Source organism: Gnatocerus cornutus, chromosome 2 (genome assembly GCF_029298725.1).
Source record: "Gnatocerus cornutus isolate USDA-ARS CGAHR chromosome 2, icGnaCorn1.1, whole genome shotgun sequence".
Classification (NCBI taxonomy): Eukaryota; Metazoa; Arthropoda; class Insecta; order Coleoptera; family Tenebrionidae; genus Gnatocerus; species Gnatocerus cornutus.
Window position 1 is genome coordinate 17,541,012 of NC_142234.1, and position 27,088 is coordinate 17,568,099.

Consider the following 27,088-nt stretch of genomic DNA (forward strand, 5'->3'; position numbering starts at 1 on the left):
GTTTTTAAAACAGTTTTTGGCCAATACCTCGTTTATTTATTAAGCAAACTCAACGAATATGGGTCTCATTTTACGCAGAATTTTACGCTGAATTCAAAAACATGATAATTTTTTAATTTTTGTCAACAAATAACCGAGTTATGGCCGTTTGAAATTTTGGGTTGTCGCCAGAGGGCCAAATTTTTGACGGTTCAAAATAATTGGTGCTCGAGATCTCTGAAACTATTTCAGATATTGAGATGCGGTTTGCGCCATCGTTTTTCTCGCAATTTTTTACATAAGAAACAGTTCTTTGATTTATCCTCAAACGAAATTTGCAAATTTTCGCAAAAATTCGTGACTAAAACTATGGCCAAATTTCTGATATCGATATCTCGCTTATTTTCTACAGTAATCTTAAGTTATTATATATCAGTGTACGCAGAATTTCACGCAGATTTCAAATCTGGGATTTAAATTCAGATCCGACAACAGATAACTGAGTTATGGCCGATCAAAGTTTCGGAAAGTGGATTTTCATTTTTTCTTATTTTTCCTAATTTTTAAAGTCAAATATCTCGGAAAGTATTTGAGATATTGAGATGCGGTTTGCGCCATTCTTTTTCTCGGCTAATTTTACGTCAGAAAATGTTCTCAAAAGCCCAAAATTCGATAGTCGTTTTTTCGCGAAAAAAAATTACGACTCAAACGATGAAAATTTTTCATTTTTTTTATTTTTGGCCATAACTCGTAAACTATTTGTCCGATAGATCTCAAATTTGGCCAGTAGATAGATTTCAACCTCCTCTTTCGACTGATGTGTAATTCAATGCTATTGAATGTCGTTTTCATTTTGAAAACATTGATTGAAAATCACCCTAAAATGATGTTTTCAAAACAGTTTTTGACCAATAGCTCGTTTATTTATTAAGCAAACTCAACGAATATGGGTCTCATTTTACGCAGAATTTTACGCTGAATTCAAAAACATGATAATTTTTTAATTTTTGTCAACAAATAACCGAGTTATGGCCGTTTGAAATTTTGGGTTGTCGCCAGAGGGCCAAATTTTTGACGGTTCAAAATAATTGGTGCTCGAGATCTCTGAAACTATTTCAGATATTGAGATGCGGTTTGCGCCATCGTTTTTCTCGCAATTTTTTACATAAGAAACAGTTCTTTGATTTATCCTCAAACGAAATTTGCAAATTTTCGCAAAAATTCGTGACTAAAACTATGGCCAAATTTCTGATATCGATATCTCGCTTATTTTCTACAGTAAACTTAAGTTATTATACATCAGTGTACGCAGAATTTCACGCAGATTTCAAATCTGGGATTTAAATTCAGATCCGACAAGAGATAACTGAGTTATGGCCGATCAAAGTTTCGGAAAGTCGATTTTCATTTTTTCTCATTTTTCCTAATTTTTAAAGTCAAATATCTCGGAAACTATTTGAGATATTGAGATGCGGTTTGCGCCATTCTTTTTCTCGGCTAATTTTACGTCAGAAAATGTTCTCAAAAGCCCAAAATTCGATAGTCGTTTTTTCGCGAAAAAAAATTACGACTCAAACGATGAAAATTTTTCATTTTTTTTATTTTTGGCCATAACTCGTAAACTATTTGTCCGATAGATCTCAAATTTGGCCAGTAGATAGATTTCAACCTCCTCTTTCGACTGATGTGTAATTCAATGCTATTGAATGTCGTTTTCATTTTGAAAACATTGATTGAAAATCACCCTAAAATGATGTTTTCAAAACAGTTTTTGACCAATAGCTCGTTTATTTATTAAGCAAACTCAACGAATATGGGTCTCATTTTACGCAGAATTTTACGCTGAATTCAAAAACATGATAATTTTTTAATTTTTGTCAACAAATAACCGAGTTATGGCCGTTTGAAATTTTGGGTTGTCGCCAGAGGGCCAAATTTTTGACGGTTCAAAATAATTGGTGCTCGAGATCTCTGAAACTATTTCAGATATTGAGATGCGGTTTGCGCCATCGTTTTTCTCGCAATTTTTTACATAAGAAACAGTTCTTTGATTTATCCTCAAACGAAATTTGCAAATTTTCGCAAAAATTCGTGACTAAAACTATGGCCAAATTTCTGATATCGATATCTCGCTTATTTTCTACAGTAAACTTAAGTTATTATACATCAGTGTACGCAGAATTTCACGCAGATTTCAAATCTGGGATTTAAATTCAGATCCGACAAGAGATAACTGAGTTATGGCCGATCAAAGTTTCGGAAAGTCGATTTTCATTTTTTCTCATTTTTCCTAATTTTTAAAGTCAAATATCTCGGAAACTATTTGAGATATTGAGATGCGGTTTGCGCCATTCTTTTTCTCGGCTAATTTTACGTCAGAAAATGTTCTCAAAAGCCCAAAATTCGATAGTCGTTTTTTCGCGAAAAAAAATTACGACTCAAACGATGAAAATTTTTCATTTTTTTTATTTTTGGCCATAACTCGTAAACTATTTGTCCGATAGATCTCAAATTTGGCCAGTAGATAGATTTCGAGTTCCTCTTTCGACTGATGTGTAACTCAATGCTATTGAATGTCGATTTCATTTTGAAAACATTGATTGAAAATCACCCTAAAATGATGTTTTTAAAACAGTTTTTGGCCAATACCTCGTTTATTTATTAAGCAAACTCAACGAATATGGGTCTCATTTTACGCAGAATTTTACGCTGAATTCAAAAACATGATAATTTTTTAATTCTTGTCAACAAATAACCGAGTTATGGCCGTTTGAAATTTTGGGTTGTCGCCAGAGGGCCAAATTTTTGACGGTTCAAAATAATTGGTGCTCGAGATCTCTGAAACTATTTCAGATATTGAGATGCGGTTTGCGCCATCGTTTTTCTCGCAATTTTTTACATAAGAAACAGTTCTTTGATTTATCCTCAAACGAAATTTGCAAATTTTCGCAAAAATTCGTGACTAAAACTATGGCCAAATTTCTGATATCGATATCTCGCTTATTTTCTACAGTAAACTTAAGTTATTATACATCAGTGTACGCAGAATTTCACGCAGATTTCAAATCTGGGATTTAAATTCAGATCCGACAACAGATAACTGAGTTATGGCCGATCAAAGTTTCGGAAAGTTGATTTTCATTTTTTCTCATTTTTCCTAATTTTTAAAGTCAAATATCTCGGAAACTATTTGAGATATTGAGATGCGGTTTGCGCCATTCTTTTTCTCGGCTAATTTTACGTCAGAAAATGTTCTCAAAAGCCCAAAATTCGATAGTCGTTTTTTCGCGAAAAAAAATTACGACTCAAACGATGAAAATTTTTCATTTTTTTTATTTTTGGCCATAACTCGTAAACTATTTGTCCAATAGATCTCAAATTTGGCCAGTAGATAGATTTCGAGCTCCTCTTTCGACTGATGTGTAATTCAATGCTATTGAATGTCGATTTCATTTTGAAAACATTGATTGAAAATCACCCTAAAATGATGTTTTTAAAACAGTTTTTGGACAATACCTCGTTTATTTATTAAGCAAACTCAACGAATATGGGTCCCATTTTACGCAGAATTTTACGCTGAATTCAAAAACATGATAATTTTTTAATTTTTGTCAACAAATAACCGAGTTATGGCCGTTTGAAATTTTGGGTTGTCGCCAGAGGGCCAAATTTTTGACGGTTCAAAATAATTGGTGCTCGAGATCTCTGAAACTATTTCAGATATTGAGATGCGGTTTGCGCCATCGTTTTTCTCGCAATTTTTTACATAAGAAACAGTTCTTTGATTTATCCTCAAACGAAATTTGCAAATTTTCGCAAAAATTCGTGACTAAAACTATGGCCAAATTTCTGATATCGATATCTCGCTTATTTTCTACAGTAATCTTAAGTTATTATATATCAGTGTACGCAGAATTTCACGCAGATTTCAAATCTGGGATTTAAATTCAGATCCGACAACAGATAACTGAGTTATGGCCGATCAAAGTTTCGGAAAGTTGATTTTCATTTTTTCTCATTTTTCCTAATTTTTAAAGTCAAATATCTCGGAAAGTATTTGAGATATTGAGATGCGGTTTGCGCCATTCTTTTTCTCGGCTAATTTTACGTCAGAAAATGTTCTCAAAAGTCCAAAATTCGATAGTCGTTTTTTCGCGAAAAAAAATTACGGCTCAAACGATGAAAATTTTTCATTTTTTTTATTTTTGGCCATAACTCGTAAACTATTTGTCCGATAGATCTCAAATTTGGCCAGTAGATAGATTTCGACCTCCTCTTTCGACTGATGTGTAATTCAATGCTATTGAATGTCGTTTTCATTTTGAAAACATTGATTGAAAATCACCCTAAAATGATGTTTTCAAAACAGTTTTTGACCAATAGCTCGTTTATTTATTAAGCAAACTCAACGAATATGGGTCTCATTTTACGCAGAATTTTACGCTGAATTCAAAAACATGATAATTTTTTAATTTTTGTCAACAAATAACCGAGTTATGGCCGTTTGAAATTTTGGGTTGTCGCCAGAGGGCCAAATTTTTGACGGTTCAAAATAATTGGTGCTCGGGATCTCTGAAACTATTTCAGATATTGAGATGCGGTTTGCGCCATCGTTTTTCTCGCAATTTTTTACATAAGAAACAGTTCTTTGATTTATCCTCAAACGAAATTTGCAAATTTTCGCAAAAATTCGTGACTAAAACTATGGCCAAATTTCTGATATCGATATCTCGCTTATTTTCTACAGTAATCTTAAGTTATTGTACATCAGTGTACGCAGAATTTCACGCAGATTTCAAATCTGGGATTTAAATTCAGATCCGACAAGAGATAACTGAGTTATGGCCGATCAAAGTTTCGGAAAGTTGATTTTCATTTTTTCTCATTTTTCCTAATTTTTAAAGTCAAATATCTCGGAAAGTATTTGAGATATTGAGATGCGGTTTGCGCCATTCTTTTTCTCGGCTAATTTTACGTCAGAAAATGTTCTCAAAAGCCCAAAATTCGATAGTCGTTTTTTCGCGAAAAAAAAATACGACTCAAACGATGAAAATTTTTCATTTTTTTTATTTTTGGCCATAACTCGTAAACTATTTGTCCAATAGATCTCAAATTTGGCCAGTAGATAGATTTCGAGCTCCTCTTTCGACTGATGTGTAATTCAATGCTATTGAATGTCGATTTCATTTTGAACACATTGATTGAAAATCACCCTAAAATGATGTTTTTAAAACAGTTTTTGGCCAATACCTCGTTTATTTATTAAGCAAACTCAACGAATATGGGTCTCATTTTACGCAGAATTTTACGCTGAATTCAAAAACATGATAATTTTTTAATTTTTGTCAACAAATAACCGAGTTATGGCCGTTTGAAATTTTGGGTTGTCGCCAGAGGGCCAAATTTTTGACGGTTCAAAATAATTGGTGCTCGGGATCTCTGAAACTATTTCAGATATTGAGATGCGGTTTGCGCCATCGTTTTTCTCGCAATTTTTTACATAAGAAACAGTTCTTTGATTTATCCTCAAACGATATTTGCAAATTTTCGCAAAAATTCGTGACTAAAACTATGGCCAAATTTCTGATATCGATATCTCGCTTATTTTCTACAGTAAACTTAAGTTATTATACATCAGTGTACGCAGAATTTCACGCAGATTTCAAATCTGGGATTTAAATTCAGATCCGACAAGAGATAACTGAGTTATGGCCGATCAAAGTTTCGGAAAGTCGATTTTCATTTTTTCTCATTTTTCCTAATTTTTAAAGTCAAATATCTCGGAAACTATTTGAGATATTGAGATGCGGTTTGCGCCATTCTTTTTCTCGGCTAATTTTACGTCAGAAAATGTTCTCAAAAGCCCAAAATTCGGTAGTCGTTTTTTCGCGAAAAAAAATTACGACTCAAACGATGAAAATTTTTCATTTTTTTTATTTATTTTTGGCCATAACTCGTAAACTATTTGTCCGATAGATCTCAAATTTAGCCAGTAGATAGATTTCGACCTCCTCTTTCGACTGATGTGTAATTCAATGCTATTGAATGTCGATTTCATTTTGAAAACATTGATTGAAAATCACCCTAAAATGATGTTTTTAAAACAGTTTTTGGCCAATACCTCGTTTATTTATTAAGCAAACTCAACGAATATGGGTCTCATTTTACGCAGAATTTTACGCTGAATTCAAAAACATGATAATTTTTTAATTCTTGTCAACAAATAACCGAGTTATGGCCGTTTGAAATTTTGGGTTGTCGCCAGAGGGCCAAATTTTTGACGGTTCAAAATAATTGGTGCTCGAGATCTCTGAAACTATTTCAGATATTGAGATGCGGTTTGCGCCATCGTTTTTCTCGCAATTTTTTACATAAGAAACAGTTCTTTGATTTATCCTCAAACGAAATTTGCAAATTTTCGCAAAAATTCGTGACTAAAACTATGGCCAAATTTCTGATATCGATATCTCGCTTATTTTCTACAGTAATCTTAAGTTATTATACATCAGTGTACGCAGAATTTCACGCAGATTTCAAATCTGGGATTTAAATTCAGATCCGACAACAGATAACTGAGTTATGGCCGATCAAAATTTCGGAAAGTTGATTTTCATTTTTTCTCATTTTTCCTAATTTTTAAAGTCAAATATCTCGGAAACTATTTGAGAAATTGAAATGCGGTTTGCGCCATTCTTTTTCTCGGCTAATTTTACGTCAGAAAATGTTCTCAAAAGCCCAAAATTCGATAGTCGTTTTTTCGCGAAAAAAAATTACGACTCAAACGATGAAAATTTTTCATTTTTTTTATTTTTGGCCATAACTCGTAAACTATTTGTCCGATAGATCTCAAATTTGGCCAGTAGATAGATTTCGAGCTCCTCTTTCGACTGATGTGTAATTCAATGCTATTGAATGTCGTTTTCATTTTGAAAACTTTGATTGAAAATCACCCTAAAATGATGTTTTCAAAACAGTTTTTGACCAATAGCTCGTTTATTTATTAAGCAAACTCAACGAATATGGGTCTCATTTTACGCAGAATTTTACGCTGAATTCAAAAACATGATAATTTTTTAATTTTTGTCAACAAATAACCGAGTTATGGCCGTTTGAAATTTTGGGTTGTCGCCAGAGGGCCAAATTTTTGACGGTTCAAAATAATTGGTGCTCGAGATCTCTGAAACTATCTCAGATATTGAGATGCGGTTTGCGCCATCGTTTTTCTCGCAATTTTTTACATAAGAAACAGTTCTTTGATTTATCCTCAAACGAAATTTGCAAATTTTCGCAAAAATTCGTGACTAAAACTATGGCCAAATTTCTGATATCGATATCTCGCTTATTTTCTACAGTAATCTTAAGTTATTATACATCAGTGTACGCAGAATTTCACGCAGATTTCAAATCTGGGATTTAAATTCAGATCCGACAACAGATAACTGAGTTATGGCCGATCAAAATTTCGGAAAGTTGATTTTCATTTTTTCTCATTTTTCCTAATTTTTAAAGTCAAATATCTCGGAAACTATTTGAGATATTGAAATGCGGTTTGCGCCATTCTTTTTCTCGGCTAATTTTACGTCAGAAAATGTTCTCAAAAGCCCAAAATTCGATAGTCGTTTTTTCGCGAAAAAAAATTACGACTCAAACGATGAAAATTTTTCATTTTTTTTATTTTTGGCCATAACTCGTAAACTATTTGTCCGATAGATCTCAAATTTGGCCAGTAGATAGATTTCGAGCTCCTCTTTCGACTGATGTGTAATTCAATGCTATTGAATGTCGTTTTCATTTTGAAAACATTGATTGAAAATCACCCTAAAATGATGTTTTCAAAACAGTTTTTGACCAATAGCTCGTTTATTTATTAAGCAAACTCAACGAATATGGGTCTCATTTTACGCAGAATTTTACGCTGAATTCAAAAACATGATAATTTTTTAATTTTTATCAACAAATAACCGAGTTATGGCCGTTTGAAATTTTGGGTTGTCGCCAGAGGGCCAAATTTTTGACGGTTCAAAATAATTGGTGCTCGAGATCTCTGAAACTATTTCAGATATTGAGATGCGGTTTGCGCCATCGTTTTTCTCGCAATTTTTTACATAAGAAACAGTTCTTTGATTTATCCTCAAACGAAATTTGCAAATTTTCGCAAAAATTCGTGACTAAAACTATGGCCAAATTTCTGATATCGATATCTCGCTTATTTTCTACAGTAAACTTAAGTTATTATACATCAGTGTACGCAGAATTTCACGCAGATTTCAAATCTGGGATTTAAATTCAGATCCGACAACAGATAACTGAGTTATGGCCGATCAAAATTTCGGAAAGTTGATTTTCATTTTTTCTCATTTTTCCTAATTTTTATAGTCAAATATCTCGGAAAGTATTTGAGATATTGAGATGCGGTTTGCGCCATTCTTTTTCTCGGCTAATTTTACGTCAGAAAATGTTCTCAAAAGCCCAAAATTCGATAGTCGTTTTTTCGCGAAAAAAAATTACGACTCAAACGATGAAAATTTTTCATTTTTTTTATTTTTGGCCATAACTCGTAAACTATTTGTCCAATAGATCTCAAATTTGGCCAGTAGATAGATTTCGAGCTCCTCTTTCGACTGATGTGTAATTCAATGCTATTGAATGTCGATTTCATTTTGAAAACATTGATTGAAAATCACCCTAAAATTATGTTTTTAAAACAGTTTTTGGCCAATACCTCGTTTATTTATTAAGCAAACTCAACGAATATGGGTCTCATTTTACGCAGAATTTTACGCTGAATTCAAAAACATGATAATTTTTTAATTCTTGTCAACAAATAACCGAGTTATGGCCGTTTGAAATTTTGGGTTGTCGCCAGAGGGCCAAATTTTTGACGGTTCAAAATAATTGGTGCTCGGGATCTCTGAAACTATTTCAGATATTGAGATGCGGTTTGCGCCATCGTTTTTCTCGCAATTTTTTACATAAGAAACAGTTCTTTGATTTATCCTCAAACGAAATTTGCAAATTTTCGCAAAAATTCGTGACTAAAACTATGGCCAAATTTCTGATATCGATATCTCGCTTATTTTCTACAGTAATCTTAAGTTATTGTACATCAGTGTACGCAGAATTTCACGCAGATTTCAAATCTGGGATTTAAATTCAGATCCGACAACAGATAACTGAGTTATGGCCGATCAAAGTTTCGGAAAGTTGATTTTCATTTTTTCTCATTTTTCCTAATTTTTAAAGTCAAATATCTCGGAAAGTATTTGAGATATTGAGATGCGGTTTGCGCCATTCTTTTTCTCGGCTAATTTTACGTCAGAAAATGTTCTCAAAAGCCCAAAATTCGATAGTCGTTTTTTCGCGAAAAAAAATTACGACTCAAACGATGAAAATTTTTCATTTTTTTTATTTTTGGCCATAACTCGTAAACTATTTGTCCGATAGATCTCAAATTTGGCCAGTAGATAGATTTCGACCTCCTCTTTCGACTGATGTGTAATTCAATGCTATTGAATGTCGTTTTCATTTTGAAAACATTGATTGAAAATCACCCTAAAATGATGTTTTCAAAACAGTTTTTGACCAATAGCTCGTTTATTTATTAAGCAAACTCAACGAATATGGGTCTCATTTTACGCAGAATTTTACGCTGAATTCAAAAACATGATAATTTTTTAATTTTTGTCAACAAATAACCGAGTTATGGCCGTTTGAAATTTTGGGTTGTCGCCAGAGAGCCAAATTTTTGACGGTTCAAAATAATTGGTGCTCGGGATCTCTGAAACTATTTCAGATATTGAGATGCGGTTTGCGCCATCGTTTTTCTCGCAATTTTTTACATAAGAAACAGTTCTTTGATTTATCCTCAAACGAAATTTGCAAATTTTCGCAAAAATTCGTGACTAAAACTATGGCCAAATTTCTGATATCGATATCTCGCTTATTTTCTACAGTAAACTTAAGTTATTATACATCAGTGTACGCAGAATTTCACGCAGATTTCAAATCTGGGATTTAAATTCAGATCCGACAAGAGATAACTGAGTTATGGCCGATCAAAGTTTCGGAAAGTTGATTTTCATTTTTTCTCATTTTTCCTAATTTTTAAAGTCAAATATCTCGGAAAGTATTTGAGATATTGAGATGCGGTTTGCGCCATTCTTTTTCTCGGCTAATTTTACGTCAGAAAATGTTCTCAAAAGCCCAAAATTCGATAGTAGTTTTTTCGCGAAAAAAAATTACGACTCAAACGATGAAAATTTTTCATTTTTTTTATTTTTGGCCATAACTCGTAAACTATTTGTCCGATACATCTCAAATTTGGCCAGTAGATAGATTTCGACCTCCTCTTTCGACTGATGTGTAATTCAATGCTATTGAATGTCGTTTTCATTTTGAAAACATTGATTGAAAATCACCCTAAAATGATGTTTTCAAAACAGTTTTTGACCAATAGCTCGTTTACTTATTAAGCAAACTCAACGAATATGGGTCTCATTTTACGCAGAATTTTACGCTGAATTCAAAAACATGATAATTTTTTAATTTTTATCAACAAATAACCGAGTTATGGCCGTTTGAAATTTTGGGTTGTCGCCAGAGGGCCAAATTTTTGACGGTTCAAAATAATTGGTGCTCGAGATCTCTGAAACTATTTCAGATATTGAGATGCGGTTTGCGCCATCGTTTTTCTCGCAATTTTTTACATAAGAAACAGTTCTTTGATTTATCCTCATACGAAATTTGCAAATTTTCGCAAAAATTCGTGACTAAAACTATGGCCAAATTTCTGATATCGATATCTCGCTTATTTTCTACAGTAATCTTAAGTTATTATATATCAGTGTACGCAGAATTTCACGCAGATTTCAAATCTGGGATTTAAATTCAGATCCGACAACAGATAACTGAATTATGGCCGATCAAAATTTCGGAAAGTCGATTTTCATTTTTTCTCATTTTTCCTAATTTTTAAAGTCAAATATCTCAGAAACTATTTGAGATATTGAGATGCGGTTTGCGCCATTCTTTTTCTCGGCTCATTTTACGTCAGAAAATGTTCTCAAAAGCCCAAAATTCGATAGTCGTTTTTTCGCGAAAAAAAATTACGACTCAAACGATGAAAATTTTTCATTTTTTTTATTTTTGGCCATAACTCGTAAACTATTTGTCCGATAGATCTCAAATTTGGCCAGTAGATAGATTTCGACCTCCTCTTTCGACTGATGTGTAATTCAATGCTATTGAATGTCGATTTCATTTTGAAAACATTGATTGAAAATCACCCTAAAATGATGTTTTTAAAACAGTTTTTGGCCAATACCTCGTTTATTTATTAAGCAAACTCAACGAATATGGGTCTCATTTTACGCAGAATTTTACGCTGAATTCAAAAACATGATAATTTTTTAATTCTTGTCAACAAATAACCGAGTTATGGCCGTTTGAAATTTTGGGTTGTCGCCAGAGGGCCAAATTTTTGACGGTTCAAAATAATTGGTGCTCGAGATCTCTGAAACTATTTCAGATATTGAGATGCGGTTTGCGCCATCGTTTTTCTCGCAATTTTTTACATAAGAAACAGTTCTTTGATTTATCCTCAAACGAAATTTGCATATTTTCGCAAAAATTCGTGACTAAAACTATGGCCAAATTTCTGATATCGATATCTCGCTTATTTTCTACAGTAAACTTAAGTTATTATACATCAGTGTACGCAGAATTTCACGCAGATTTCAAATCTGGGATTTAAATTCAGATGCGACAAGAGATAACTGAGTTATGGCCGATCAAAGTTTCGGAAAGTCGATTTTCATTTTTTCTCATTTTTCCTAATTTTTAAAGTCAAATATCTCGGAAACTATTTGAGATATTGAGATGCGGTTTGCGCCATTCTTTTTCTCGGCTAAATTTACGTCAGAAAATGTTCTCAAAAGCCCAAAATTCGATAGTCGTTTTTTCGCGAAAAAAAATTACGACTCAAACGATGAAAATTTTTCATTTTTTTTATTTTTGGCCATAACTCGTAAACTATTTGTCCGATAGATCTCAAATTTAGCCAGTAGATAGATTTCGAGCTCCTCTTTCGACTGATGTGTAATTCAATGCTATTGAATGTCGATTTCATTTTGAAAACATTGATTGAAAATCACCCTAAAATGATGTTTTTAAAACAGTTTTTGGCCAATACCTCGTTTATTTATTAAGCAAACTCAACGAATATGGATCTCATTTTACGCAGAATTTTACGCTGAATTCAAAAACATGATAATTTTTTAATTTTTGTCAACAAATAACCGAGTTATGGCCGTTTGAAATTTTGGGTTGTTGCCAGAGGGCCAAATTTTTGACGGTTCAAAATAATTGGTGCTCGAGATCTCTGAAACTATTTCAGATATTGAGATGCGGTTTGCGCCATCGTTTTTCTCGCATTTTTTTACATAAGAAACAGTTCTTTGATTTATCCTCAAACGAAATTTGCAAATTTTCGCAAAAATTCGTGACTAAAACTATGGCCAAATTTCTGATATCGATATCTCGCTTATTTTCTACAGTAAACTTGTTATTATACATCAGTGTACGCAGAATTTCACGTAGATTTCAAATCTGGGACTTAAATTCAGATCCGACAACAGGTAACTGTATTATGGCCGATCAAAACTTCGGAAAGTCGATTTTCATTTTTTCTCATTTTTCCTAATTTTTAAAGTCAAATATCTCAAAAACCATTTGAGATATTGAGATGCGGTTTGCGCCATTCTTTTTCTCGGCTAATTTTACGTCAGAAAATGTTCTCAAAAGCCCAAAATTCGATAGTCGTTTTTTCGCGAAAAAAAATTACGACTCAAACGATGAAAATTTTTCATTTTTTTTATTTTTGGCCATAACTCGTAAACTATTTGTCCAATAGATCTCAAATTCGGCCAGTAGATAGATTTCGAGCTCCTCTTTCGACTGATGTGTAATTCAATGCTATTGAATGTCGATTTCATTTTGAAAACATTGATTGAAAATCACCCTAAAATGATGTTTTCAAAACAGTTTTTGACCAATAGCTCGTTTATTTATTAAGCAAACTCAACGAATGTGGGTCTCATTTTACGCAGAATTTTACGCTGAATTCAAAAACATGATAATTTTTTAATTTTTGTCAACAAATAACCGAGTTATGGCCGTTTGAAATTTTGGGTTGTCGCCAGAGGGCCAAATTTTTGACGGTTCAAAATAATTGGTGCTCGAGATCTCGGAAACTATTTGAGATATTGAGATGCGGTTTGCGCCATTCTTTTTCTCGGCTCATTTTACGTTAGAAGCTGTACTCAAAAGCCCAAAATTCGATAGTCGCTTTTTCGCGAAAAAAAATTACGACTCAAACGATGAAAATTTTTCATTTTTTTTATTTTTAGCCATAAATTGTAAACTATTTCTCCGATCGATCTCAAATTTGGCCAGTAGATAGATTTTGAGCTTCTTTTTCGATTGGTGTATAATTCAAAGCTATCAAACGTCGTTTTCATTTTGAAAACTTTGATTGAAAATGACCCTAAAATTACGTTTTCAAAACAGTTTTTGGCCAATGCCTCGTTTATTTATTAAGCAAACTCAACAAATTTGGATCTCATTTTACGCAGAATGTCGCGCTGAATCCAAAAACATGAAAATTTCTAAATTTTTGTCAACAAATAACTGAGTTATGGCCGTTTGAATTTTTGGGTTGTCGCCAGAGAGCCAAATTTTTGAAGGTTTGAAACAATCCGTGCTCAATATCTCTAAAACTATTAGAAATATTGAGAAACCGTTTTTGCCATCGTTTTTCTCGCAATTTTTTACAAAAAAAATAGTTTTTAGATTTTCTAAAAGTCGAAAGTTGCAATTTTTCGCAAAATTTATGACTATAACTATGCCAAATTTCAGATATTGATATCTTGCTATTTTTTCGAGTAAACTTGCGTTATTATACATCATTTTACGCAGAATTTGCCGCAGGTTCCAAACCTGGGATTGAAATTCAGATCCGGCAACAAATCAGCCACGACTGATTGATAGTCACAGTTTTTGCCATCGTTTTTCTGACAATCTTTTAGTTAAGATGTAGCTTCATGTATAACTCAAAGGTGCCAAACATCGTTTTCTACGGTGAATTTAGAGCATTTGACAGAAAAGAAGACAATTTTACAAACACTTTAGATGGAATCAAGTGAACTTATTAAATTTACAGTGACATTAAATTGTTTTGTTGCTGCCATCTCTTGACGGAAATTTGCACTGCATTCGACAGAGCTGTTTCGCTCTTTTAATCACATTTGCTTATTGCTTACCATTTGTAAATTTAGTTAAAGAACTTAAATAACAGCGCCGGAGACTATCGGTACATTTAGTAGTAACAAAAAATATAAAGCGCTGGACATAACCTCACATTATTATAACACTCACCAAAATCGAGCCTATTTCCTCTATTCACTACCTGGTGTTGTCACAATTCCAAAACGTTTAGATTTTCAAGAATACTTCAAATATAGCTACTTTCACATAATGCACAATTCAAACACAAAAATTCACACACCACCAAAAATGCCGGGAATTGTAAACACGAAGGGCATATACTACTTCGGATACCATCGGCTAGCTAGTCATAATTGGAATACTCAAATTTAAAAAAAATTGAGATAAACAAGTAAAAAAATTGAATTTTTGTGAAACAGTAGACCAAACGGATAATGCTGTAACGTAGTTAATAAATTAATTGTACATAGAAATAATATTTTAAAGTTACTGGCCCTGTCCATCAAACGAAGACAACCGACTGTGTCCGAAGTGGTTGTATCCACCGTGTTTGATGGCGGTTGGGGGCTTGTTGAGGTTATATTATGAAGCAAATTCGAATAAAAAATTAGTTTTGTGAAAAGTGGAGTGAATTTATGAAAAGTGCAAAGTGCAATGTCAACGGAGACGTTAAGGCAGAGACGATCATCACGACGCTGGACAACCTATCAGAGACGAGCTCAACTTTTGGTGAGTTTATGCACATTTTCTTGTTAGTTTTAATGAGGGAAAATTGAGAGAAATGTAGCGATTGCGATGATTTATTGGTGGTTTTCACTACAATATTTCGAAAAAGTGCACAGTTTGCATCAACGCAAAAGAACTCGTAGAATACGGTGAAAGAGATAAGGAGATTTGAAGCCAAATTTTAAAAAAATTTAATACTGAGAAATTAACATTGGACTTAACTAAAAATTGACGATAAATTTATTGTTTGTATTTTGGATATTTACGGAGAAGTTGAAGGTAGGAACAACTTTAGGAAATTCTAGAAGTCTTTTAAAGATTTCTAGAGAATTTATAGTTTATGCACTCTCCAAAACAAGTTTAGAAACTATGTAAAAGAAATTTGTAGACAAGAATGGAAAAGCGTTTGAGAAATTTTGAATCTGATTAACATTAAAGTGGCCCACAATAACGCGCATTCAAAGCAACAAATTAATAGTCATTTCCTCATTAACAATTTAGTTCGGAGACAATTGCGGACAATTCTAGATCTGTTCTTGTTCCCATTGTCAGTTGACAATAGCGAGGCAATTATTAAATGATTCAGGAATTTCAGCAGCAGTGGCGTTCTTGTGTCGTTTTAAATTAGATTGGCGAGAGGGTTCTCCTATGCCTAATTTGAGAAGTGTTCTGTTTGTTTGCTTTGATGTTGGCTCTAATTCCAAACAAATATTACTTCTCATGAATATTTCATTATTGTTACCTTGTCATACGTTAGGGAGAATAAATTCGAGACGATCGGAGCTATGGGAATTTCTACATTCATAAATCGTTATTGTTGTGGAATATTATTAATTACATAAACAGTGAGACGGTTAAAGTAGTGTCCTAAGGGCAATGTTTTCCTTAGTGCAACGTTACTACACAATTTATCCACTGTTATCATGTGAAATTAGTTTGTAGTAGGCCAGATGACGGATTTCCGGAAGCTGTGAACTGCGCCAGCTTTGGTGGAACACGTCTCGGGGGGAAATGCTAGAATTGCACTTGATGTGTGTGTCTCGACAAGCTATTACTTCCTAACTGTCTCGAATTAAAAAAAAATTCCTTCAATATCATATTGAAACTTTGTGGTATAAATAACTCATTTTGGGGCGCGTTCGAATTCAGTTTAAAACAATTTGACGGGGTGCGTCGAAGCTGGCCGTCTGAAAGATCCCCATCGTATTGAAGACTATCATAAATCTGTCAAGCAACTTTGTACGCTCCCTCATGGAGGCCTGAAAGGGGGTATTAGTGGTTTTACGGCAGATTTGCATCCGCGAAGTTGGTAGCAATGCGTTTTCACGTCTCTAGGGAGATCTAGCGATGTTGGATACACGGCTGCCAAGTCCCTCGCGTGGATTTATATGCCCAAACTTAATTTTGAATTAAACTAAAAGTTAAGCAAAGAATGCTGTCTTAATTAAAAATTCATTCGGTGCAAGCCAGTCGCCGTATTTCTTCAATAAATTGACCGAGTTTGGCGTTCAATGGCAATTTAATTACCCTTTTGATAAAGAGCGACCAATTTTAATAAATTCGTTCCGTGAAATCATTTCCTTTCCCTTGGGTCATCAAGTAAGTACGCAAAATTAATTAGGGTAGTGTAAATATCGTCTCAGTTTCAACAATCGTCTTTCTTCCACGTTAATTTAAATATCTCGGGGTAATAAAGAACGAGAATTAAGCTATAAATATTTTCCCTGTCGAAACTCGGCTCAATAAATCTGCAGATAACTGAATTTGGAGTTCCTTATTTTAAATCCGACCCTGAATCACCAACAAACATATTTGTCACGTCAGACTCGATAGTTTTCACTCTGCGACATTCTGGTAAAATAACTTTGACAATTAATTCATCAACTAATGATATACGGGCGGGTTAGTTGGATCCGGGGACTAATGTGTTTGGCAACACTGTTTTTAGAGGTCAACATGATTGGCGCACTTCCTCCTCAATTACTCTTAATTAATTTACATACAAGTGCTACTCCCTCACCACCAGATCGATTAATAATCTTCTTATTCAACCAAAGTTTAATTAAAAACCATATTTGTTTGCAATGAATAAAACTAATTTCATTTCTAAACGAATCTGTCACTCAATGTTTTGTTTTCCCGGACAGAGTTACTTGTAAATATTTAAATTAAAATGTGGAATCCGCGGGGGGCTCAAAAATAATTACAATGGCCCCCATGCCCTTTAAAATTGTCCATAACTCCAAACAGGCGTAATTTGGGAACTCATCAGTTCATCACGCCACCATCGAAGTGTGAACTCTGTTGTTGTACATGCAAGCTCATAAACAAAGCGTTTCACCTACGTCGGGGCTAATGGGCCGACATAATTCCCAGTCTGGCAGAATTCCATTTTCACCCTCCACCGCCATCGTCAACATTCTACTACTGTGGCAGGTGAGCAGAATTTCAGGGTCAATTCTATTAGTATCTGTAATCCGTAATGTATCTACACATTTATAATTCATCCAAGTCTCTAAGCACCACAAGAACAGGGTTACAACAAGATAAAATTATTAATGTGCGGGCAAATAAATTATCTAATTAAATTATGCGCGCAGTTGCTTCCTCGACTATGATGCACTTTCCTCGTTCGTTTTAAATAATTGCTGAACCTGTTTGATGGGTAATAAACTAATTTTCAAATTTATTGCTGTAGGAATGCCATTTACTGTCAGATTTAGGCAATTAGTGCAAAAACAATTTTCAAACATTACAATTAGCTACACAGAATTTACAGTGAAAACATGCGAGCTTTCATGTTTTTGCAAGCTAAAGCAAATAATTACTTTGGCACGGCAACTACTGTTGTGGTCATATTTATATATTCTAAAAGTGCGCTTCGTACAGAGGATTATGGTAACTTACAGCTGTCCAAATTACAATGCTTTGAAATAAGCGTTTCGAGAGTTATTGTGATTGCTTTTAAATATAATATTAAATTTTTATTTCTTTGGTTCCGTGAAGCTTTTGCTATCCTCAGATTTTGTAAAATAAAACTAAGACAAAAATGGTGTCATAGTCATATTAAATCTTTCAGCAAAAGTTTAAAATGTTTTTCAGAATTGGTGCATCCACCATTTTTTCACAACAGTGGAATTGTCTTAATTTCGTGCATTATTTAGAAAATTTCTAATAAGAATTTCGAGATAAACGCTATAAAATTAAGCAATTTAACAAAAATTTGAATTTTTTTTCGTAATGGCGCATCGACTATTTTGCACTATTCAAATTTATGTACTTCTATTTTTGATGATAGATTTTAGTGTTTGGGAAAAGGTGATAAAACAAGACGTACCTACTTTAATAAATCCTCATTTATATTGAATTTATTTTGCAAATCCGTACAAACTTTTCGCCCAACTCAATATTTTTAAAACTCCGGGCTAATTTGAAGCATTTTCAATTTTTGTTAAAACAGCAAAATTTTCAAGAAAATGTTAATTACACTGAAAGTAAAAATCCTTTGTAAATTTAACTTCAACTTTATGCGCCTCGGGAACGTAGTGTATTTAGCAGGTCCGGACGATGTAAACCACCCACCCTCGCAAAGCCCAGGTAGAGGTATATTGTACCTAAAATAACTATTTTTCGGAGTATGTAATTTAATTTTTGTACTGTACTATAGCTTCATCCATTTATTTTGTTTAAATAGAATTTGACCTGGTCATATAATTAATTTAATCGCTAAATAATTGTTATTTATAGTCCCGTTGTTTATACGAATTAAAATTATTATTTTACAAACCAAAAAACAGATAGATTTATTGCTATGAAAATAGGTATACCTATAAACTTACAGAACATGCATGGATAAAGATTGAATATGTTTTCAGCGAAGCTTATAGCTCGTCACGTCAACTAACCTGAGCAAAATTCAAAAATCCGCCGTTTTTCAGATCAGTGTCGAAGATAGAAGAAGGTTTTACAGCATTTTGCGCCAGTTTTCAGCAATATAATATATATTGGCAATAAAGTGCTGCATCGGAATGTAATAAAATACTCTCCCGAACGCACTATGAATCATAAAATCACGACAGCTAAATCTAATAACACATCCAAACTTGGTGTATCCAGCAGACAAATAAAAAATCCAATACTACCAATCAAAGCTAACGAGTATTTACTTCAACATGCCTCTCAAAGCATTCAACGAATTTCATTTTTCTTAACGAACGGTGTCTTTGCGAAAAGAACGATTTCTCGCGTCGTCGGAAAACTTTGAGCATTTTTCTTTCTGACTGCAGTTGCGCTTCGTCGGAGGTGCTTTAAGTCTAGGAAATTTGCTCCTCTTTACTCCACTATAAACTCCCGGTAAGTAATAGAGACGGAATTACATGACTTTAGAACTTAGTTACAGTGTTTCCGAACGTGGCGTTAAATTCGGTCTTCTAACAAATGTTTATACGCATCCATAAATTCTGCCGGAAAAAACCAAAGTACTGCAGATTTTAAAATGAGACCAACGCGAACTAATATTATTTTGTCGTAATGTTCCTTAAGAACAACGTCACACTTGTCGGGGGTAACTTCAATTACCAGAGGAGAGCGCGCGTGTGTTCAAGTGCAGGGTCGCCAATAAAAATAATGAAAATCTCTATATAATCTGGTCTCAAGTGATGCTCGGTCGACAAGTTGAAAATCGAGATTTTTATTTGCCTCCATTTCAGAGCTCCATTGTGCCCATTGCAATGTGACAGAGTAGTTTTTCGAGCAATCGAACATCTTCGCCAGACGACGTACGTTCAAATGTCAAGAAGTATTTGTCAGGGAGATGGCGGCTGTCAAAGCAAATCAGACGGGACAGAAACAAAGGCTTCAATTTTCATCATGAATTGTTTATTTTTAGTTATTACAGTAAATAAATAACGACTCATATCGTCCGATCGCATAAATACTTAACAAAAGCACCATTTACTTATCAATAATGGATGTAATACGTTAAGAGGAAACGGTGTCCTATAATTTGATAATACGACTGTAGTAGTGTCACTTCTGTCTGAAAACACGGAGAGATAGCCGATGTACGCCGCCTTCGAAGTTAGGAACGGAGTCCCCGCTGTGACAAAAACACACCTAAAACATGTTAGCGCAATCCTTTCCATTATTGTGACAGTAATTTTGTTAGGGCCCTCGAGAACCATATATCATATTCACGGGTGCTACCGATGTGAAAATCTCTGACTACTGTTGCAAACTAAAATGAGTTAGAGCCCAAAAACATCGCCGTTTTTACAGGAGATGCTGTGCAGATTGATGGCCCCCAGTCTATTGAGAAAAACTTGTCTTATCTGTGTTATATTGAATATTACTTCATTTTTAATTAACACTTTATCAGTATTTTTTAGGATCTTCCAGGACACTAAAATTTTTCCAATTCTTTGTTTTTTACAATGTTTTTCTCTTTAAGTTCCTTGTAATTTATTGATTTTTTATTTATTCTTATTATAGCAATATTCAGACAATATTTTATATTTTACTCCTAAATAATAAAAGTTTATAACATCTCCAAAGAAAGTAATAGGTTCACATATTAAAAACAACTTCATAAAATCCGCTCTTTAATAATGACCGATAATCTACAAGATACAGTAAATCATGCTACTTTCAATTACATTTATTATGGTCTTTTTATTATGAGGTATTTTAATAAGGCTGGTAGGAAAGCGCTTTTAACTGTTTTACTTGACAGCATTCGCTCGGAGCCACAGTGGACCCATTTATTATTTGTCTTATAAATTAATCGAACTCTAGGTACTGCCAATTCTCGCGGTCTCTCGTTCCACTTTTACCCACCTATTTTTATTGAAACTTAATAATAATTGTATCCCACATAACAACACTTTGATTACCCTTCAGAAAATGAGCTGAACAAATTTCCAACTCCACATTCATTGTTCAAAATTACAAATTATCCCTAACAAGATAAATAAAATCGTGATTAAAGTAGATTTCATTTTGTAAGTGAAAGAAATCATCTGCAAAAAAATGGATAAGCTTGACTGCTCCCGATCGTTAGCACAGTATCACCAATAAAAATTGTACAAGCCAACGAGGTTAAATATAATACAAACAATCAAAATGGAAAAAGAAAAAATGAATGCCGCAGTCATTATTGCAGCGGCAATCACCAACGAATGAACCAATTTCCAGCAGTGTTTTGCAAATAATCGAGATAAAGGAATTTTCTGACTCTATATGTAACCGTAATTACTTCATATCGAAAATGTGGTGCTAATAATGGAGAATCGAAAGAACCGAACTGCGAATAATGTAAAACCACTTTTTCCATTAATCATGCGCGGTTTTGGTGAGTTTCAAATGAGCTTATCAATTAATTATAATAAGTATCTTAAAGAGTGTGAATAAAAAAAGTTCCCCCGATCGATAACTACTGAAATCTATTTCCCCGTCAGTAGTCATTAATTTTGATTCACTAATTAGTAATTAGCAGCTCCGCGTTTATGTAAAATCAGGGGGATGTTTGATCTAATTTAAAATTATATAATTAGCAAAATAACTGAAACGTGTCCCAAATAGCGTTAGTTGGTATTAAACGGCAAGTCGACCATTTTGTTAATTTTGTCGGTATTTTTTGTGAAATGAAATTGCCATCAGTTCTAGTGACGCTTTATTATATTTGATTACGCCGTTTCGAATTGTGACGTAGTCCTTCGGGATTTATGTTCTCATCGCGTTGACGTCGGCTTCCGGTAATGTGTAATAGCAGATGTTAATAAACACATCATCGAATGATCTACTGCTCTGTCAATAATACATTAACGCCATAATGAGGTTTCTTCGCTAATGCGCAGGAGATTATTAATAAAATGTGTTTACCTAGAATAGTTTTTGCCGCGTCGAAGGGATATTTTCCTAGCCGAGCAAACAAAGTCGAAGAATGGAGACACACAGGTAAACATTTTTACCAATTTGTCTACTCGAGTACATTAGACACCATATAAACAGCTTTCCGCGACATAAAAACCCATTAATAAAAGACAATATTGAAACAGGGGGACCATAATTGGCCTTGTCAAAACAATGTTAGCAAAAGTGTTTTTCATTGTAGCCATATCCGGTGTCCTTTGGGAATTTACCAGGATTCAAGTAGGATAAATGTTGATGTCCCCGGGGATCGCACTTGTATACTCGAGCAACTCAAAACGCTCGCCAAGCTACTTGACTTTAGAGATTTGAGAAAACATGCTTAAAAACAGCAAGCACGTCTCTAGTTCTTTGATGACAAAGCAACTGCAAACGATCAAAAACACAAGCAAACGTCCGAAAAACAAAATTCGTTCTTGAAATAGAAGGGCGGTTTGGACTGAAAATCTAATAAATGAGGTAGTTTCATAGTTTCTGGTAAATTCGGTCTAATTTCGTACAACTGGGCGTAAATATGAAAGCCGCAAAAGCTAATAATGCTGGAGTGCAATATTTTCTCGACGTTGCATGCAGTTACTTTTGACCTCAACAGTCAAATGTTAAATCCAGTCGCAAGCTGAGGGTACCCACATGTACAAATGCAGCTATTACACTATCATTTAAACCACATAATAAAACATGACTTTTCACCCATGTATTCTCTCTGATTATCCGATTGTGAGATAGCAAATACGCGTGTTTACAAAACATGTTTGGAGATCGTGGCCAATATTTACTTAATTCTCACAATAAATAAGTGTACAATTTAAGGGCTTTTTACAATTATTACAACTGATTGTTTTAAATTACTTCAGGTTTATTCCTCTATTACAGACCAAGCAAGCTATTACACAAAATTATTGAGTTGACTAATTACTCTATTGTTGCCTCATGTTACAGCGTAGAGCTCTGGCGAGACTAATATGTGATTACACTAGTCTCTATGCGAAATCGAGCCCATGGGTGGTGATACTTTGCGAGATCAACTAGCGTTTAATTGTCCCTCAATATTGATACAAAAGATTGTACCTCCTGAAATCAATAATGATTACAATTTTAAACGAACCGAATATTTTCTTTGGGCGGATCGACAATAAAACCAGCAGTAATAGAATTTCGACAGTATTTGAATTGGGGAAAATTATTTAATTTATTTTAGGCTCGGGGCTATAAAAAGGGGAATATTGATGTCATGCTTCGCTTGAATTTAATTCTACTTAGCGTTTTATGTTATTTTTTTTACCTTTATGCGTCTCGAGGGTGCGAAGCATTTCCTAGCATTTAGTGTGATTTTAAATCCTCTTGAAAACTTGATAATAAAATTTATTAATTTTTTATCATTTTTGTCTTGCAATTCTCGGAAATTTGCGCTGCAATTTCAGTAATTAGCTCCGATAAAAAGAATGCAGCTTCTAGTGTTTAGAGTTATGTTCTTTTTGCCAAGGTAGTCTTCGCTAGTTCGATATAATTTAATTGAACCTCCTCTCCTTGTAAAATTCTCTTTTCTCTCAATTTCTATTACAATATTTTCAATCTCCTTTATTCTAAAGCCCCGTAGCAAACGTTCTGTAATGGCAATTTGAAACCCTGACCGACTCCAGAAGCTCCGGAGCCCTGAAGGCAGAATTAGAGGTTTCCGGACGTGAACGAACGCCGCATTCTTATCAGCCAATTAGGTGCTGCAACTTCAGACCGATAATAACTTGTCTGAAAATAAGGACGAGCGTTGCGAACGGAATTTATCTCCTTCTCGCCTCAGGATTAATCTTTAACACTGGCCGCTCTTCAACTGCACCGGACCGAGCTTTTGACACTCACGAGAAGGGTTTAATTGAGAAGTGATGTGCGGTGGCGAGACCTTTCCTCAAGTTTCATCATTTATCTTTATACACTTAAGTAGCTACACAAACCCTGCGATTTTTTCTTAAACATCGTTTTACTATTCGGCTAATAAATTAACTGGGCTCGTTTTTTTAAGTAATGCTGGATAAATCACAATGGGAAATTTACGGCTTAGCACGTCGTCTTCAGCCGTGTCGTTTCACATGATCAAATCTGCAATGGGATGTTGTTCCTTAAATTTACGATACGATTTTCACGGTGGAGGAGAGATTTTCTACGGCGGGAAAAATATAGGTAGAAGTCGATCGGAGCGGGAGGCCAGTTCACAGTTATTCAGAATTAAAAACTGAGCAGAGAGGAGAAAATCATCACACAAAAGGTAGTTTTATTTTTGGTTTTATTTTTTTTTAATCTTGGAAGGTTGAAAACTACCTAAACGAATTAAATAAAATTTTGAGAATTTTGAATTTGTTCTAAAACTAAAATTACTATAAATTGTGTTTCAAGCATTAAAACTTACCTTTTACTCAGTTTCGGAATTCACTTCCCACGTTTGAGCATACACACCTGAAACAAACCGAGAATATGAATACAGGAAGAACAATAATTTTTGTCGGTCTTTGGATGATAATCCCGGCTTGATTTAATATGTCCTTCCATGTAATTGTAATCATTTTCACTGCTCACGAGATCAAAGACTCGAAAAACCTCAATTTGCGATTCAGGCTATCATAAAAGGAAAAAATTATCACTTCTTCTTTTCATTTTGTAACTCTTTTTGATCTTTCAACGTAATTTCCCGATATCTAAATAATCTAATTCCGACCTCCGACATTGTATTTGGGGGAAGCCTTGGGTGTTTTAAAAAGTCAATACTAAAAGTCAAAAGCTTTTGAAACTGCACGGTCAATATGCTCGCGCCTTTGATTTCGCAGCAGTGTTTAAAGTTGTAAAAGAATTTTCATGACATTTTAAATGCATTTGAATGTAAAATTACAATAGGCAAACGATGTCCTTTAATTTGAAATCAGAGCTTTGTATACCACTTCAAATCTTGATGGAATATTTGAACGGCATGGACGACATTTTTGAAGGATTTTCATCTTTTGTAAAAGCTGACGCGAATCGTCGATGGTTCTAATTGGAAATGGCACAAAAACTCATTAGCATTGATCGATTATTCTTTTTTGATCGGCTCGCGAAAATTTGTATTGAGACATTCCGGGGGAAGGAAAGAAGTGGGAATATCCTCGTTCACAATGCTGCTTGTAAGCTGAAAATGACAGAATAAGGCGACGTATGACAAGGGTTCAGGTCATGTTAGCATGCCTTGGTGGACACAGTCAAAGTATTTAATAAATTTTCTTCAAGATTTTCCCGGGAGATTTGTTCTTTGGAAAATTTTCTACATCCTTAATCGCTCCGAAAAATTAAAATTTCTGAAAAAGGTAACTTGTTTAATCAGCTAATGGCACTGCATAATTATGAGAGAGATATAAAAGGCGCACCACCAGAATAATGATAATAAATTTGATCCATTAACAGTTTCTGGTCTAGAGACTCCGGCAAACAAACTAATATAGCACCATCTATCTCTATTAATTCCACATCTTAGTTTGCGCGCCATCGACTCGATGCGACTTAGAGTGACATAAGTTCCACTGACTTTTATGGCACTGTAAAACATATCTGGAAAATTCATTATCCGGAGAGCTCTGTATCTACCCAGACATAATTCAGGACGGATACCAAGATGAAGAATTTATATACTGCCTTTGTAGTCGAAGGCACGAACGGAAGGAAATGTTGTCTTGTTGAAATGCGAAAATTATGCACATCGGAGAGCTCAATATTTCACTGCTTATTCCACACTCATTTGAGAAAATGTCATTATTGTTCACCACAATCGCTTTTGGAGCATTCACAGTTACCCAATCTTATTGGGGAACACTTGCATCGGACATAAAACTCAAAACATCCCGAGAAATAGTTCAGATATTCCCGAAGCAGACTCTGCTTTTATGCTCTGGAAAATCAAATTAATTAAATTTCCCTATTTAAAGAGAAATATTTGAAAGGATCTGGATCAGAACAGCTATGGGGTAAACAAGAAAGTGTATTTTCTGCAGACAATTTCAGAATATATTTTATTTATAATGTCTGGACTATTTCGTAAAAAAATAAAAAGGTTGAAGCTCCGCGAATCGGGTGTAACTTGGCCCGGAATAACGCTTACCTGAACGATGGAAGCAAAACATTGCGAATTTCACTTCCGGCAGAATCAGTGTGTTATTTCAGAAAGACAAGAAAACATTACCTCCATATAACTGAATACAGGATTGGTTGCTTAGTCACCAATCTCAGCTTGCCGTTATTGTGCAAAATTTATTTAACACAAAAAATTTCTTCAATGGATATTCTTAGCAACGTTCGGCATTGTGAAAATATTTTCGAGGAGAAATTATCAATGCGAGCTTTCAACTCATGAAAAGCCCAACAAAAAAGGACGTGTTCACGTAATCAAAAGCAAATAAATGGGAAAAAGCCCCGCGGATTCTAAGCCAACGAATTAAAATTCGTAATCGATGAGTCATTAAAAGCAACAAGAAACTACACAACGAAACGGTCGTAAATATAAAGGGTTTTAGATAAAGCGAGTCCAAACACTAATCCGCGCCATTAACCAATTGTTTGTTACCAATTTGAGCATGCATTTTCTTCCCTTCTTTCGTTTTAAATTTGGATTAGTGTTGGGAAATTCGATAAAATGTGGCTTCAGTCAACAGCTGTGAGTGCTCTGTTTTTTCATCAGTCAAATATCGTCACGTCGTTACTATGGGAAAAGCTAATAAGCGATTTAATTGATTAGCACGCTTAATTAGTCGCGAGGTGGTGTGAACGTTAATAAACAGCCGGCAAAAAATACAGTCGCTTCAGGAGTTCCACCAGTAATCGAATTATCGACTGAAAATTGCCACAAGTACCTCCAAATTACAAGGGAAAAATTGGTTTTGTTTCAACGGTTTCGACGTAATAAACTTTACTCGCACCATCGCTAGATGTACATTTCTCCTAACAATTCAGAAGCGTCCGGAATTCATAATGGGAAATTATCCATCTGCCGTTATTTAATAATACGAACTTGTAGGAAAACTTGATATGGTGTACTGGTCGTGGGGGTGAAATGGGTTAATGCAATTTTCCTACTCAATATTGTCGCCGTCGATTTTACGTGGATCAATTTGCCATGTATTTGACCACAAAAACTGTTGAGTAGCTACTCATTCTAAAA

The 27,088-nt window shown here is 34.2% G+C and overlaps 1 long non-coding RNA gene across 1 annotated transcript in view; it reads right to left on the bottom strand.

Annotated features, from left to right (window-relative positions):
* The window catches only part of LOC148179626 (uncharacterized), an 84,163-nt gene that overhangs the window by 32,449 nt on the left and 24,626 nt on the right, over window positions 1-27,088 (bottom strand). Inside the window, exon 2 of the long non-coding RNA XR_015771781.1 lies at window positions 24,317-24,363. This is a non-coding gene — a long non-coding RNA (uncharacterized LOC148179626). The remainder of the gene's footprint in view (window positions 1-24,316; window positions 24,364-27,088) is intronic.